This window comes from Engraulis encrasicolus, unplaced genomic scaffold, assembly GCF_034702125.1.
Source record: "Engraulis encrasicolus isolate BLACKSEA-1 unplaced genomic scaffold, IST_EnEncr_1.0 scaffold_65_np1212, whole genome shotgun sequence".
Classification (NCBI taxonomy): domain Eukaryota; kingdom Metazoa; phylum Chordata; class Actinopteri; order Clupeiformes; family Engraulidae; genus Engraulis; species Engraulis encrasicolus.
In genome coordinates this window covers 222,501-239,412 of record NW_026945983.1, presented here as the reverse complement: position 1 = coordinate 239,412, position 16,912 = coordinate 222,501, and the positions used below count along the sequence as shown (strand labels likewise).

Below are 16,912 nucleotides of genomic sequence, written 5' to 3'. Positions count from 1 at the left end.
TGTACTACCAGCATGAAATACACTACAAATGAGATGAATTATTCAAAATAAAGTACTCACAGGAGCTGCTTGAACAAGCACGTTGTAGGGGTGGCAAAGAGAGCTGTCGGCATCGTTGTGGCACGGTCGAAATGGCTACAATAACACTTCCGCTCGTAACTTCCTGTTCAAATCTTTTGTCAAAATAAAAGTCACGAATAGCTTGGTGATTACATTAGTTTTACCACAACCGTAAATGCTGCTGACTATTGCATATAATGAAAATCAAAATGATGCATTTCGATTTTCCTTTCATGCAATGTGCACTATTTACAATTGTGGTAGAACTAATGTAATTAAAAAGCTATTCGTGACCTGTATTGTGAGTTGAACATGAAACTGAGAACAAAGGCGTTGTTGTAGCCATTTTGGCCATGCTACAACGATGCAGACAGCTCTCTTTGTCACTCCTACAACGTGCTTGTTCAAACAACTCATGTAAGTACTTTATTTTGCATAATTCGTCTTATATGTAGTGTATTTCATGCGGGTTCATATATAAATTTTAGTAGCTTAAAAATTCCAATTAAAACGAAGTAGTTTGGATAATGGCTGAGCAAACACTTGGTGCAACTCAGCTACAGTAATTAATGGTTCTTCATTTAACCCTCTAGCTACCAGAATTTTTTTTGAATAGGCCGGAATTCTACCAAGAATTCTGAGGAAAAATTGACATTTTGGTCATATTTTAAATAATGTCAAATAACTTGAAAAGACATGAAAAGTGTCAATTACAAGTTACTTTCATATTAAAGTAGAGAAAACACACTTTCAAATGGTATATCATTTATGAATAATTAATTGTTCAGTATTCCCATAGAGTGCCTTTGATGTGGATTAAATGATAAAAATGTGATAAAATCCGATATTATCTAGGCCTATCCATCTATATATCTATATATTTAGGCCTATCTATCTATCGATCGATCTCTCTATCCATCTATCTATCTATCCTTCGTCTATCCATCCATCCATCCAGGGTCAAAGTTGAACAATGATCATGTGACGACAACAAATGTCGTTCACCCAAAAGTCCTGTTTTCAAGCGGTTTCAAGCGGTATGACTGTAATGGACTACACTAGCTAATAATGTTTGAACTAAACCATGCCAAAGACGTGTAAGGATAACCGTAGAAGTGTCCACGATAGCAGACAGGACATGAATGGAGCTGTAAGGAGGTTTCCCCTCCCAATTTGGCACAGGTAAGACGCGCCAGGCATCACCGAGTAATACGGAATTGAAGTGCTACAAACACCACGTTGGTAGGTTATTATTGGACGTTAGCATTCAACTCAACGTCTTCACGCACATTGTTATGAAGGACACGTGGAGTAGTAACAGTCCTTGACTGCTTTGCCAAAGCTGACACGCAAAATGAGTAGCCTATCATGCTGCGCTTCCAGATGCGCTGATTACGCAGAGCTGTCGCTGTTGTTCCAGGAAACTAAGATAGTTGGATACCAACATATGGTTTGACTCTGAAAACACGCCGAAGACAGTTTACATTTTTAATATGTAGCGTGTAGACATCGGCTGGACAGTTGTGTTTGCTATTTAGGACCATGGCACAACTCATCACAGTTGAACACCATCTCATAAGCCCAATAAAACAACATGATCAAAAATAGCCTAAATGGTCATAAACATGTGCTGTTGACCATGAAAATAGATCTCAGAGGGTTGGAAGTTTTCATATTTAGTGTATATTGGTTGTAGAAACAGAATGGTTGTGTTTGTAGCCATCCAATCTCGGACGGCCGTCATTCGAATTGCGGCAGATTGCCAAATCGCATAAAGCGGCGCATCTCGTAATAAAATCTAAATACTGAAAAATAATATAATATAAACATATAGTTTTTATACTGAAAGTATATCGAGGAGGGTCTCTAATATTGAGCTTAAGTGTTTGAAAGCTGGAAAAACTGCATGATGACGGCCGTTCAGCCGTATTTTCATATGAAAATATTCCGGCCGGCCGCGGCCGTTCTGGTACAGATCCAGCCGGACGTTCACGGCCGTTATGGTAGCTAGAGGGTTAACAGCTATGATACATGTTTTGTAGGTTTATGTGTTCGTTTATCAATTTCACAAAAATGATTCAGTAAAATACAAGAAAGACAATATGCTGCTGTGGTGTTTCCAGATCTCAGTTTTTAGCCTAGTGAGGCCAATACAAATTGCTAGCCTGTAGAAATGAAATCTATGTCGTTCCATTATCTCAACCTGTAGTGCACATCCCAGCAAAAAAAAAAAAAAAAAAATGTTTGAAGAGGTTGCTTGCCATGCCTTACCATTGAAATGCAATACTGTATTTAAGCCCCTAGTGGTCACTTTTGGTAGCATAATTTGACAAACCAGTAGCAAATAAGAACACTACCAGCCAGTGGCATAGAACTGACATAACTCCTCTCCAATGGACTTGTGACTTCTATGTGTGCCTGTGGAGTGGAGTGAATTTCTGCTAGATCTACTAGAGCAGCGTAGTGACATAATCGTACACTTTGGCATAAAAGCATGGAATTTGGCAAATCACTCTAAGGGTCACATTTTGGAATAAAAAAGCTGGCCACACAAAATTGTAATATAGCCGGCATTTTTCAAGATATCTGCCACTGCTATTAAAGGGTTATAAAACCCTTTACTTTGGTTAAAAATGTAAATGGCTGAAATATTCTCTACGGGTCACTTTTTAGAAAAAAAAAATGCTGGCCTCACTTAAAGTCAATATGGCACCCATTTTTCAAGATGGCCGTCTCTGCTACTAATGGTTACTGTAAAAGCCACTTACTTTGGTATAAAGACATGTAATTTAGCTGAAATACTCTCTAAGGGTCACACTTCAGGGGAAAAAAATCACTGGGCACAAGAAAATTCAGTATGGCGGCCATTTCACAAGATGTAGATGTAGTGTCCTAAACTCCATACACTTTTTCTTTAGACATGATATTGGCAGAATTTGCCAGTAATAGTTTAATGTGAATGGGGTTATACTGTCTTTACGAGGGAATTTTAGACTACAGTGCTGTGTCGTCTACTGACCATATGTTTAATTATTTTTTTATATTCTGCCTTTGGTCAGTTTCTTTCAGGTTTTGTGCTTTAGGCAGAGTGACATGATGCAGGATGGAGTTGCGAAGAGTTCCAGGACTCGGTCAAAGATGGCTGGAACAGTCGGATGGATTTGCAATCATGCAATAAAGGCCCACATGAGACGCCATGGTCAAATGGTTGGAGATCGTTGAGAGTTTGCAGCTATTGATGAAAGTTGTTGTAATAATAGCAAGGTGAGCCTCCCAACGCCCCCTTCTCTTCATCATGAGCCTCCCAACACCTACTTGACCTCATCATAAGCCTGCAAACGCCCCACTTAGTATTTAAAAAATTAAATAGACGAATGCCCCCTAAAGGCAACTAAGCACCGCAGCCATCTCAACCTCCCCTGGGGGGCTGGAGAGGTACCACTGTGAAGCAGTACAGCAACATGTTGTTGGACCACCTTAAGCTTTGATGATGTCACCCATGGTGCTGCATATTTTTAAAAAATAAGACATTGTTCCCTTCTCCTTTTAATATCTGTTCATCATTTTGGTCAGTTTTGTTCTGTTTTATGTGCTTTTTAAGTAAAATGTACTTACTTACTCACTTTACTCTCTTGTGTATTTACAGTATCACCACAGAAGGGCCGGTGCAACATGGCGACGGAAAAAGTCGGTATTAAGAATATTAGGAGTAGGTGACCGCCAGAAACATCCTGTCTTGTGGCTGGTGTGGTTAAACACGTGCGTCCGGGAACCACCGTCATCAGTGACCAATGGGGCGCTTACAGGAGTGCGTTGGCTGCGACAGGCTACAGGCATTTCACAGTGAACCACTGTCAGTAGTTTGCGGATCCAAACACCTTGCGCGCCTCCCAGTATGTCAACCCCAGCTTTCTCTGTGGACCATGCAACTTGGACTTTCCGAGTTTCATATAGGACAATGCATCTTGCTCTGCATCTGTAAACCATGGACTCATCTTTTGGACATTTTCAGGAGAGTGGCTGTGTGTGTGTGTGTGTGTGTGTGTGCGTTGGTCGGTCGGTCGGTCTGTCGGTCGCTTTCTCTCTCTCTCTCTCTCTCTCTCTCTCTCTCTCTCTCTCTCTCTCTATGGATAAATGTATGTAAGCCTGTGGTATGTTATTGTGTGATCCCTTGTTTAACATTTTTGCTTATTAAAATTTGTACACAAACTGGTGTTTTTATTGATAATGTTAGTTAATCAGAAGTTCTTCTCTGAGTACATAGTAACACATTCTGAATATCACTTCTTCATGCATTAGCTAATGCTATAGTAGTCATTATCATGTCATGACCGCAGAATAAGGGGCAAAGATTCAGTAGTTAAGCGTAAAATCTTTTGTGAGTATATATTAACACACTTGGAATATCTCTTCTTTATACATTAGCTAATGCCATAGTCATCATGACTTATATTATGACTCCATAGATGTTGTTAAATAATACATTAATTAATCATTACTTTAGATATGACCTCAAACAGAAAAATATTACTTGTGTGGTGCTGGTTACAAGATCATCTTAGACGAAGGCCTACCCAATAATACCCCACCCCCCCCTTTCAACAAGCAGACCTTGACACATGGGACATAATATGATATAGCTTGTATATTAATATTACAAATGGCTGCGGCTGAGCTGTGGCCAGGGCCGGTTCTGGCTTATTTGGCGCCCTAGGCGAGTTTGAGTTCTGACGCCCCCCGTTTTTTTTTTTATACCTTACAGAACACAAGAGTAATACCGGTAGTAAGCTTAACTAAATAGCATCAAGAACAATAACTGTTTTGCATCAAATGGATTTCTGGTTCTTTTGGACAGCCGACCAACACATCAGATTGAGTCGCATGAAAGTACCTTCACTGTGTGGTGTCTTGGATGTAATGGTGGTGGTGCCCCCAACCCCAGATGAGAGGGAGGTTATCAATGTGTTTGAATTGTAAAATGGAATTGAAATGCCAGGAGAGTGGTACAGTACATTTGCATGTCAAATGCATGTGTAGACAATAGGCCTACCAAGGAGGTCTGCATTGATAGCCTATCTACACTACCTACAGCATCACAAAGCATGGCAGCATAACAATTTTAATAAGCTACACATTTGTGCTGTCTATGATTCCAAACCAATTTCATTTCTGTACTGGAAATAGTGGTGCATTTGTGAGTAGGAGAATGAGAAGGGGGCTATCTATGTGTTTGAACTGGAGGGACAGGGTGAGAGAAAGGGAGAAAAGCTGTCACGCTTTTGAATTTCATAATATACAAAATATAGTAAATAGCCTCACTTGTCTGCAATACTACATCACTCAGCATGAAAACATGCTGTGCATGGTTCTGTTACATGATTAATGTAGGCCTATATGTCATTCTGGTCTGGAAACAATGTTTTTTTTATATAAGCTTACAACAAGCAGGTAATTCATTCAAGTGGATGGAAGGAGATATGGCAGCTAAACTTGTTTTAAACATGGCACCAGTCTTACTTTACATTGCTTGTCAACCTAAGCAAGTATTATGATGTCAGGTGGGTGTTAGTGAGTAGGCTACTAACAGCTACTTTACTGGATTTCATTGCTTGGCATACTTGGCTAATGTTAGCATGCTAACTAGCGATTTCTCAGATCAAAAGCAAAGCTCTTTTTCCCTCTAATTCCAAACAGTAGCCTCATAACTATTAGGCTTTACATTATCACAAACGGTTGCTGATTAAATCACATACTTCCAAAACACCCTCTGCAACTCCTGCATCATGCAATGACTGGTTTAATGAGAACATAACAATTCTCCACCCAGCAGAGCAGCATTGCTGTTCGCGCTTGCCCTCTGTCTCTCGAATGAATCTCCAAATTCAAAATAGATCGCACGCTGTCACTCGTCCCGCCCCTTTTCTCAGGACTGTCTGTTTATTGGTTCACAGACTTCCCAGAGACAGTTGAAAGCGATATTACTATTGGCTGAGGGGCGCTTTGCCGTGAGGAGCGCTTTCGCCGCTTTGTTGATTGCGACTTCATAAAAAAAAACCTCCACATCGCAAAATTACGCATCGGAGAGCGCCATTTCGGCGCTCTTTCTTCACATTGCGCTCTAGGCGACCGCCTAGCCGGCCTATGCTTATAACCGGCCCTGGCTGTGGCAAAACATTGCACCAGGGACTGTGTGTCCAGAAGAGGCGGCTTCTAGGCCAAAGCCAGCAGGTGAACGACATGAAGGTTGCAAGCACCCCTCCACGTTTCAAACAATGCAGAGCCAACGATGCCCTATCGCAACATCTTCCTGGCACAGTGGTGTCACGCAGCCTACGTGAGTCAACTATCTTGAGAAACGACTGGATCGTGATAAGGCAGGATTTTTAGCATGGGATTCATTTCCAGCATAATTTTGCACTTTAAATTTACCTTTCATCCACCATGTTAACTTTACTTCTACACTCAACATCTGCTGCATGCATAAGGTAGGCCAAGTCTATCAATTAATTCCACGTCCAGGTCGAATTCATATATGATAAGGAACGATCTGGTATTGGTACAGCAGTGTTAATACACAATATATTAACAGTTGGACATGATATATTAACAGCAGGGTTATCAGCAGTGTTAATACATGGTATATTAACACTTGGAACTCACACCATGAATTCACCTTTGATTTGCACAATTAGTTAATAGTGGGTCATTATGATTCCAAGCAGGACTCCATTCTCATTACTAGTATACTAACCATCAATGCATACATAGGTCATGTGTTAATTAACTATAAATCATACATTACTTCCAACATAATTCCAATAGTATTCATGTACCCTTATTGTAAAGTGTTACCCACTCTTTTAATAAGACAATGAAAGAAGCCCTCACACACACACACACACACACTCTTTTAATAAGACAATGAAAGAAGCCCTGATTCATGAGGCCTGTAGGCTTATAGCAGCCTGTTACGCTCAAAGGGAGAAATAACACCAAGGAGGACGGAGTCAGAGTTGTTGCACTTTACTTATGCCAAACTCAGCAGTACAAACCAACATATTTCAAAACAGAAGCAAACCAAACAAACAAACAAATCAAACTAAGTAAACAAATCAAACAAATCAAAAGCCCATGAGCTTTAAAGTCCCTCGAGGGGCACGCAGCTCAGATGACCAGGAGCAACAAGAGCGTCAAGTCTCCTGCTCGCTGTCTTCCTCTGTAATGCCAGGACAGCAGCTTTTAAGGAGCGATGGTAAATGACAACACCTGCAACTCATCTCCCGTGATTAAGCATGATGGATTCAGCGCACCTGTGAAGCACAATTGACTGTGCACCAGGGACTGTGTGTCCAGAAGAGGCGGCTTCTAGGCCAAAGCCAGCAGGTGAACGACATGAAGGTTGCAAGCACCCCTCCACGTTTCAAACAATGCAGAGCCAACGATGCCCTATCGCAACATCTTCCTGGCACAGTGGTGTCACGCAGCCTACGTGAGTCAACTATCTTGAGAAACGACTGGATCGTGATAAGGCAGGATTTTTAGCATGGGATTCATTTCCAGCATAATTTTGCACTTTAAATTTACCTTTCATCCACCATGTTAACTTTACTTCTACACTCAACATCTGCTGCATGCATAAGGTAGGCCAAGTCTATCAATTAATTCCACGTCCAGGTCGAATTCATATATGATAAGGAACGATCTGGTATTGGTACAGCAGTGTTAATACACAATATATTAACAGTTGGACATGATATATTAACAGCAGGGTTATCAGCAGTGTTAATACATGGTATATTAACACTTGGAACTCACACCATGAATTCACCTTTGATTTGCACAATTAGTTAATAGTGGGTCATTATGATTCCAAGCAGGACTCCATTCTCATTACTAGTATACTAACCATCAATGCATACATAGGTCATGTGTTAATTAACTATAAATCATACATTACTTCCAACATAATTCCAATAGTATTCATGTACCCTTATTGTAAAGTGTTACCGCTACGACGTAGGCGGCAGCTTCCGTGTGTTAAGGTGAGCTGGAAAATGCGGACCGGAGTTTAGGGACAACCGCAGTATACACTGGAATGGATTGCGGGTGCGCCGGAAAACACGTACCGGACTTCAAAAAAAAAACTGATCAGGATTCTGGATCGGATTTTTTCTGTGCATGCCGATCCGATCCCGATACGCATGTTTTGCCTATATCGGCGGCCGATCCGATCCAGATATCGGATCGGGACATCCCTACTTCAAGTGTAGTGCCAAGTGTAGTCAGTGACTTATTCTGATGCATTTACATCTTCTTTATTGGCACGTTAATTGATGCACATTTTCCCTTCTTAAATAAATTAACTTATAAACACGCACAACCAATCACTGTATACAGTCAGTGCGTACATTGCATCTCAACACAATATGAACAATGACACACACACACACACACACACACACACACACACACACACACACACACACACACACACACACACACACACACACACACACACACACACACACACACACACACACACCTCTTTCTCTCTCTCTCTCTCTCTCTTTCTCTCTCTCTCTCTCTACCCCTCTCTCTCCCTCCCTCTTCTCTCATCTCAATCTCACTTTCTCTTTCTTTCTCTCTCTCTCTCTCTCTCTCTATCCCCCACCTCTGCCTCTCCTTCTCTCTCTCTCCCTCACTCTCTCTCTCTCTCTCTTCTGGAAGACGTTTCAGAATGCCTTGCTGTCGAAAAATTAAGTATAAAAACTATTTTCTTAATTAGTAACTAATTCACTTTTTTTAGTAACTTTTAGTTACTTCATTTTAGTAAATTATTTTAGTAACTTAACTAGTAACTTTTTTAAATTTGTATTGGACTGTGCTGCCCTAACAGCTTATGGACCCAGATGACTGAACTCTGTAGGCCATATTGTGTTTTATGTCTTTAATGTGCGTTTACATGTGGATTGTGGATTGTGTGTCATGCAAGACAAATTCATGTGCAAACAGACCATAAAAATGTATCTTATCTTATATCATCTCTCTCTCTCTCTCTCTCTCTCTCTCTCTCTCTCATGACTGAATGGACTTCATGGTCCATCATGCATCATCACATCAGGCAGGTTTTTATTTATTTTTATTTCTACGTTTGCTAAGGGACTCAGACTCATGGACCAAACTCAATATTTACTTAAAAAATGGACTGATTCGGCCTGCACGCACCTACCACTAATACTTAAAGCTAAACCAGTTTCACTAACAGTTGTGCTGTGTATATGAATGAATATAACTGATACTGATGCTGATGAAGTTTAATGATACACCGACCCGGGTCCTCTCATGAATCCGGTTTGACATAATATTTCATATAATTAAACAATGCACCACGAGAGGCGGAGGGTTGTGCTCAATTTACAACGGGTAAGGGGACAGGGGCATGACCCGAAGTGGAGTGCCGTAAATGTCCCCTTACATGTGGATAATAGAGCACAACCCACGGCCTCAAGTGGCTTATTGCTTATCTTACACTGTTACACTTAATCGCCTCCCAACGCCCCCTTGGTCTCATCATAAGCCTCCCAACGCCCCCTTGGTCTCATCACAAGCCTCCCAACGCCCCCTGGACCTCATAAGCCTCCCAACGCCCCCTGGGTCTCATCATAAGCCTCCCAACGCCCCCTGGGTCTCATCATACGCCCCCCAACGCCCCCTGGGTCTCATCATAAGCCTCCCAACGCCCCCTGGACCTCATCATAAGCCTCCCAACGCCCCCTGGGTCTCATCATAAGCCTCCCAACGCCCCCTTGGTCTCATCATAAGCCTCCAAACGCCCCCTTGACGTCGTCATATGCCTCCCAACGCCCCCTGGGTCTCATCATAAACCTCCAAACGCCCCCTTGGTGTCATTATAAGCATTCCAACGCCCCCTTGGCCTCATCATAAGCCTCCCAACGCCCCCTTGACCTCATCATAAGCCTCCCAACGCCCCCTTGACCTCATCATAATCCTCCCAACGCACCCTTGACCTCATTAAAAGCCTCCCAACGCCCCCATGACGTCATCATAAGGCCCCTTGACCTCATGACAAGACTCCCAAAGCCCCCTTGATCTCATCACAAGCCTCCCAACGCCCCCCTTAGGATAAAAAAGCACACCTCCCTCTTATCTCTATCCTTCTCAACACCCCCCTTAAGGCTCTGTGACTGTAGAGCCCCCGTTGAGAAACACTGCTGGGAAGTGTATAACCTGACACTGAAACTGGCCATGTTTACACTAGCCACTTGAAGTGAATCCGATTTCTTGCTCAGATGTGACATTTTCGATCAGCAAAGAAACAGCTATAAAGCACATGCATTCTTCTCAGATCAGATACAGGCCGTTTGCAGATAATCATGTAATCAGATATGTTGTGAATGATGTGAATGTGTCTGTAGTGTAAAGTCAGATCGGATATTCCAATACAACCCATCAAGACAATTTCTCACACCTGCTAACGGTGGAGTTGTCAATAACTAAATAATGAGAGGAGCATGCAGCCAGATAGAAGACGCGATGAACATGGAGGACGATTGTGTCGCCATCAGGTTGTGATTTGTAAATAAATAAATAAATATGGAAAGGTATGTTTTTTTTTGTTTTTTTTTAATGATGAAACAAGAGACCTCTCGTATAGCCTACGCACACATTCTCAATCCTGTGTTTTTACTGAGACGTAGGATAGGCGTACTCTTTTCAGATCCAACTTGGCAAGGGCAATAGTGACATGGTATAATTTCTTAAATAACACGAAGTTCTACTCAAGTGTTGCTTTACCTAGTATGTGTGTGTTCTCTGTAAAATTATGGTTCTAGTAGCTGATAGCAGTCTGTGTTTGTGTGTGTGTGCGTGAGAGAGAGAGAGAGAGTTTGTGTGTGTGAGGGGAGAGAGAGAGAGATTTTGTGTGTCTGTGTGTGTGTGAGGAGGGGAGAGAGAGAGAGAGGGTGAGAGAGAGAGTTTGTGTGTGTGAGAGAGAGGGGGGGGGGATATAAAGTGTGTGAGGCTTTTGCGCTTTAACTGTGGTCTGTATACTGGGCAGGAAGGGAGAGGGCTGTACACTATGGCTGCATTCCAATATGTGGACTCCCGTCCTCCCTTGCTCACTTGCCTCCTCGTGACCTCCTGATGACTTCACCAACAACAGCATTGTATTTTAACATCTCACAAAAGCTCAATTCTGATGTCATTTTCTCATTTGCAAACGGGATGGTGAATGAAGAATAGTCCCCTAAAAGTTGTTGTGGCTAGGCTGACTTACCGTAATTGTTTTCTCCACAGAGGCGAGGCGTCAGCAATACACGAGGACATAAGCACAAGTTGGAATGTACCCTGTGGCTGGAAGTCAGAAGGCTCTACACTAGAGCTAGAAGTCAACTTCCTCCCCAGAAGGCTCTACACTAGAGCTAGAAGTCAACTTCCTCCCCAGAGTGCTGTACTTCCTCCCCTCCCTTCCTTTCCTGTAGCGTGTGGCCTCTGTCCTCCGTCTTGGCCCGTCTCCATTCTCCATGAAGAAAACAATAAAGGCTGTTTCCCAATGTCTAGTGTGCGTCCTTTGAAGTGTGTCAGCCTTCATAATCACGCCCAAAAGTTTCTCCTCTGTCCTCAATGTTGGCGCGCCTCCATGTAGAAAAAAATAACGTTTCCCCTCTGTCAACCAGCACAGATCAACTCTGCTCCATTTAACACGCCAATTGCAAATGAGAGAGTGACTTTTGTATTAGAGTACTTGCAGGATATTGAACAATATACTAACAACGCACAGCTTGTTTTAAAGCACTCTTTAGTGAGTTGTGAAAATGACTCTGGACACGTACGGTCACACACGCATGACAATACGGCCCTTCTCAATTCTTAAAGCACATGAAACCTTTTTAAAGGAGAGTAGAAATGTTCTCAATTCTTAAAGAATACGCCCTTTTTTTAAGGAGTGTAGAAATGTTCTCAATTCTTAAGGAATATGGCCCTTTTTTAATCTCAATTCTTAAAGCACATGGACTTTTTTAAGGAGAGTAGAAATGTTTCAATTCTTAAAGAATACGCCCTTTGTTAGGAGAGTAGAAATGTTCTCAATTCTTAAAGTGCAAGGTGTTGGAGGGGAAACAAACGGCGTCGACAGCATTTCCCAGAAAGCACAAAATGTAGCCTTTCATAGGAATGTAAACCATTCACTCACATCAGAAAGAAACTTTTAAAAAAATTGAACACAGTTATACTTTCGGTTTTAACCCGCTAGTCACCATTACACAAGACCCAAGACTTATAGACTGCACTTTGCAGAAACGTAGCTTACACATTTAAAATTCACCTAACAAAATACTTAGGCTACATTTAATAAAACAAAAGAGATTACTTACGGACATCACCCCGTAGGGTAAAATGAGAAGTAAGTAGAAACGAGCAGTTTGTAGACGGAGCACAAGCAGGCAGCCTCCCCGTGTGAAGTCAGGAAGTGAACTATTTGTGTGTGTACGTGCGTGTGTACTTCACCAATCTACCTTCGTGAGACAACTGCTATTCGAGCACTCCAACAAGGTGGGGCCCTTGCTCCATGTGGGGCCCAAGTCCTGGACCCCACATGTTCTGACCACTTTTGCTGAGGTAGTTTTGTTGTTACTGGTAATAAAAGTAAAAGTGTAAGAAATATTTACTCCCTGACAGGTTAGGGTTAGGGATGGTTTTGGTTTGGGCACAGTTTAGCAGGGCCCCACAAAGATATTAAGGTGTGTGTGTGTGTGTGTGTGTGTGTGTGTGTGTGTGTGTGTGTGTGTGTGTGTGTGTGTGTGTGTGTGTGTGTGTGTGTGTGTGTGTGTGTGTGTGTGTGTTTGTGTGTGTGGCTGGCTGTCTGTCTGTCTGTCTGTGTAGGCCACATTGTGAGTGGTGTGTGTGTGCTTTCGTGTATGAAACTGTTGTGGCTCCACTTGGTTTCCTGTCATGCAGGGCAGAGCTGAGACGTGTGTGTGTGTGTGTGTGTGAAAATAAACCACATTTATTTTCTGTGAAGACCAACCAAGATAGAATCACACAACCGTACACACAAATACACTCTCACACACACACACACAGAGAGAGAGAGAGAGAGAGAGAGAGAGAGAGAGAGAGAGAGAGAGAGAGAGAGAGAGAGAGAGCGAGAGATAGAGAGAGAGCAAGAGCGAGAGCGAGAGAGTAGAAGCACATAGATTTGGTAGAAACTGATGGAGCAGTAGAGTAGAATAGAGTAGAGTAATTGTATTGATCCCCGGGGGAAATGAAGGTGTCCAGTAGCTTACATGAATACACATAAGCCACACACCAGCGGTCATCAGACACCCTTGTGAACATTTGAAGTTGTCTAATGCACATAATAACTAAAATCTATGTGAATTATCCAAGTTAGATGGAAAATACGTCACGATGACAATTTGGGCAATAAAAACAGGACATGATGTCACAATGATGTCATAATACCCAATAATGACACCAAACTTCTGTCAATCAGAGATCTATGGCTGACGACCATATCCTCAAAGTTTGGTGGTCATTCGTTTCCCAAGTTATGAGGGTGGGTGTCAAAAGAGCCCACCCCCCCACCCCCCCGGTCCCAGGACTGCCAAAAAAGCCCGGTCTGGATAGGGTTAAAGTTGAATACCTGTAAGGGAAAGAAGTTAGTGTTAGTTAAATATTTACCTTTTTTATGTTTATTTATTTCTTATGTGTATACTTACCTATTTACTTACCTTTAAGTTGACTGTGTTATCTTGACTTGCACCTGAAAGCATTTCCCTGATTACTTGCCTTCCGATGCCGATTTGTGGGTGGAGGTCTGCAACTCAGTACAGGTGATGTGTGGGTGGAGGTCTGCAACTCAGTACAGGTGATGTGTGGGTGGAGGTCTGCAACTCAGTAGGCTACAGGTGATGTGTGGGTGGAGGTCTGCAACTCAGTACAGGTGATGTGTGGGTGGAGGTCTGCAACTCAGTACAGGTGATGTGTGGGTGGAGCTCTGCAACTCAGTACAGGTGATGTGTGGGTGGAGGTCTGCAACTCAGTACAGGTGATGTGTGGGTGGAGGTCTGCAACTCAGTACAGGTGATGTGTGGGTGGAGGTCTGCAACTCAGTACAGGCGATGTGTGGGTGGAGGTCTGCAACTCAGTACAGGTGATGTGTGGGTGGAGCTCTGCAACTCAGTACAGGTGATGTGTGGGTGGAGGTCTGCAACTCAGTACAGGTGATGTGTGGGTGGAGGTCTGCAACTCAGTACAGGTGATGTGTGGGTGGAGGTCTGCAACTCAGTACAGGTGATGTGTGGGTGGAGGTCTGCAACTCAGTACAGGTGATGTGTGGGTGGAGGTCTGCAACTCAGTACAGGTGATGTGTGGGTGGAGGTCTGCAACTCAGTAGGCTACAGGTGATGTGTGGGTGGAGGTCTGCAACTCAGTACAGGTGATGTGTGGGTGGAGGTCTGCAACTCAGTACAGGTGATGTGTGGGTGGGCCTTTACCAGATTCACCAGGCTCTAGGTCAGTGTTTCTCAACCGGGGTGCCACACACCCCTCTCAGGGGTGCAGCAGAAACATGGCTGACAGCCTGGTATGTGAAATTGACCTAAATAAATAAATAAATGATGTAATATAATACATATTTGTCTAAATTAATAAGTTGATGCTTAGTCACCGGAATCTTTTATCTACCATTTACGCGCAATAAAGTAAAATTTAGGTCGCCCCAGTATGGCCTACACATAGCCTGTCTGAGATAAAGCTGCAACTTCGAACCTAGGTTGTGTGATGTCTCCAAATGTATTACTTTTCTAAGCTTATGTGGTATCAAATGCGATGCCATGTTATGGCTTGTTGGTTCGGGGTGCCTTGAGATTTTTCATGAATTGAAAGGGTGCCTCGTCTAGAAAAAGATTGAGAAACACTGCTCTACAGTAGGTGATGGTTTTGATGAGTGCCCATTTCTAGGCAGAGTCTAGATGCTGTCCTATTGAAAGCCCCCATTTGTAAATAATCAGTTTTCCAGCTGATAGATGGAGCTGGAATATTTTGGGAGATGGTCTTATATCCCTCCCCAGACTGATGGGCTGTCACCACCCTCTTTTTCATGTCCTGGGATATGTCCTTATCTTGGTATTGTTGATGTGTTTAGGACCAAGTTGGTTTGGTTGGCTTCTTCTCTTCTTTTCATGAGTTTAAGCCACTTCCTTTCCTGATAATATCTCATTCCATTGGTCTACTAAAATGATGAATTGAGCACTCTCACATGTGTGTCCCCTGAGTCTGTTTCCTGATTGGCTTACCCAATGCTGCTGGGGGATCACTTGCATGTGTCACCTGAGTCTGTCACCTGATTGGCTTACCCAATGCTGCTGGGGGATCCCCTGAGTCTGTCACCTGATTGGCTTACCCAATGCTGCTGGGGGATCACTTGCATGGTCCCCTGAGTCTGTTACCTGATTGGCTTACCCAATGCTGCTGGAGGATCACCTGAGTCTGTTTCCTGATTGGCTTACCCAATGCTGCTGGAGGATCACCTGAGTCTGTTTCCTGATTGGCTTACCCAATGCTGCTGGGGGATCACTTGCACCACTCACATACCACCAGGGCCGGATTAACGTACAGGCTAGATATGGCTGCAGCCTAGGGCCTCCACCTGCCAGGGGCCCCCACAGGCTAGATATGGCTGCAGCCTAGGGCCCCCATCTGCCAGGGGCCCCCAGAGGCTAGATATGGCTGCAGCCTAGGGCCCCTACCTGCCAGGGGCCCCACCACAGGCTAGATATGGCTGCAGCCTAGGGCCCCCAGCTGCCAGGGGCCCCCACAGGCTAGATATGGCTGCAGCCTAGGGCCCCCACCTGCTAGAGGCCCCAAACAGACTAGATATGGCTGCAGCCTAGGGGCCCCACCTTCCAGGGGCCCCCACAGGCTAGATATGGCTGCAGCCTAGGGCCCCCCCACCTGCCAGGGGCCCCCACCACAGGCTAGATATGGCTGCAGCCTAGGGCCCCCCACCTGCTAGGGCCCCACCACAGGCTAGATATGGCTGCAGCCTAGGGCCCCCCACCTGCTAGGGCCCCACCACAGGCTAGATATGGCTGCAGCCTAGGGCCCCCCACCTGCCTAGGGCCCCCACAGGCTAGATATGGCTGCAGCCTAGGGCCCCCCCACCTGCCAGGGGCCCCCACCACAGGCTAGATATGGCTGCAGCCTAGGGCCCCCCACCTGCTAGGGCCCCACCACAGGCTAGATATGGCTGCAGCCTAGGGCCCCCCACCTGCCAGGGCCCCACCACAGGCTAGATATGGCTGCAGCCTAGGGGCCCCCACCTGCCAGGGGGGCCCCACAGGCTAGATATGGCTGCAGCCTAGGGCCCCCCACCTGCCAGGAGGCCCCCACAGGCTAGATATGGCTGCAGCCTAGGGCCCCCACCTGCCAGGGGGCCCCACAGGCTAGATATGGCTGCAGCCTAGGGGCCCCCACCTGCCAGGGGGGCCCACAGGCTAGATATGGCTGCAGCCTAGGGCCCCCACCTGCCAGGGGGCCCCCACAGGCTAGATATGGCTGCAGCCTAGGGCCCCCCACCTGCCAGGGGGCCCCACAGGCTAGATATGGCTGCAGCCTAGGGCCCCCCACCTGCCAGGGGGCCCCACAGGCTAGATATGGCTGCAGCCTAGGGGCCCCCACCTGCCAGGGCCCCCCACCACAGGCTAGATATGGCTGCAGCCTAGGGGCCCCCACCTGCCAGGGGGTCCCTGATTAGCCAGAAGTAAGCAATAGCAGAATTGTGACAAGATGCAAAATTGAACATTTCATTTGTTGTGTTGAGTACAGTTAG

At 44.6% G+C, this 16,912-nt stretch overlaps 1 long non-coding RNA gene across 1 annotated transcript; it reads left to right on the top strand.

The window, feature by feature from the left end:
• The first annotated feature begins 428 nt into the window (after positions 1-428).
• LOC134444675 (uncharacterized) lies at positions 429-4,043 on the top strand. The gene is made up of 3 exons (XR_010034064.1): positions 429-477; positions 3,120-3,324; positions 3,707-4,043. It is a non-coding gene; the product is annotated as an uncharacterized LOC134444675 (long non-coding RNA).
• The last annotated feature ends 12,869 nt before the right edge of the window (positions 4,044-16,912 follow it).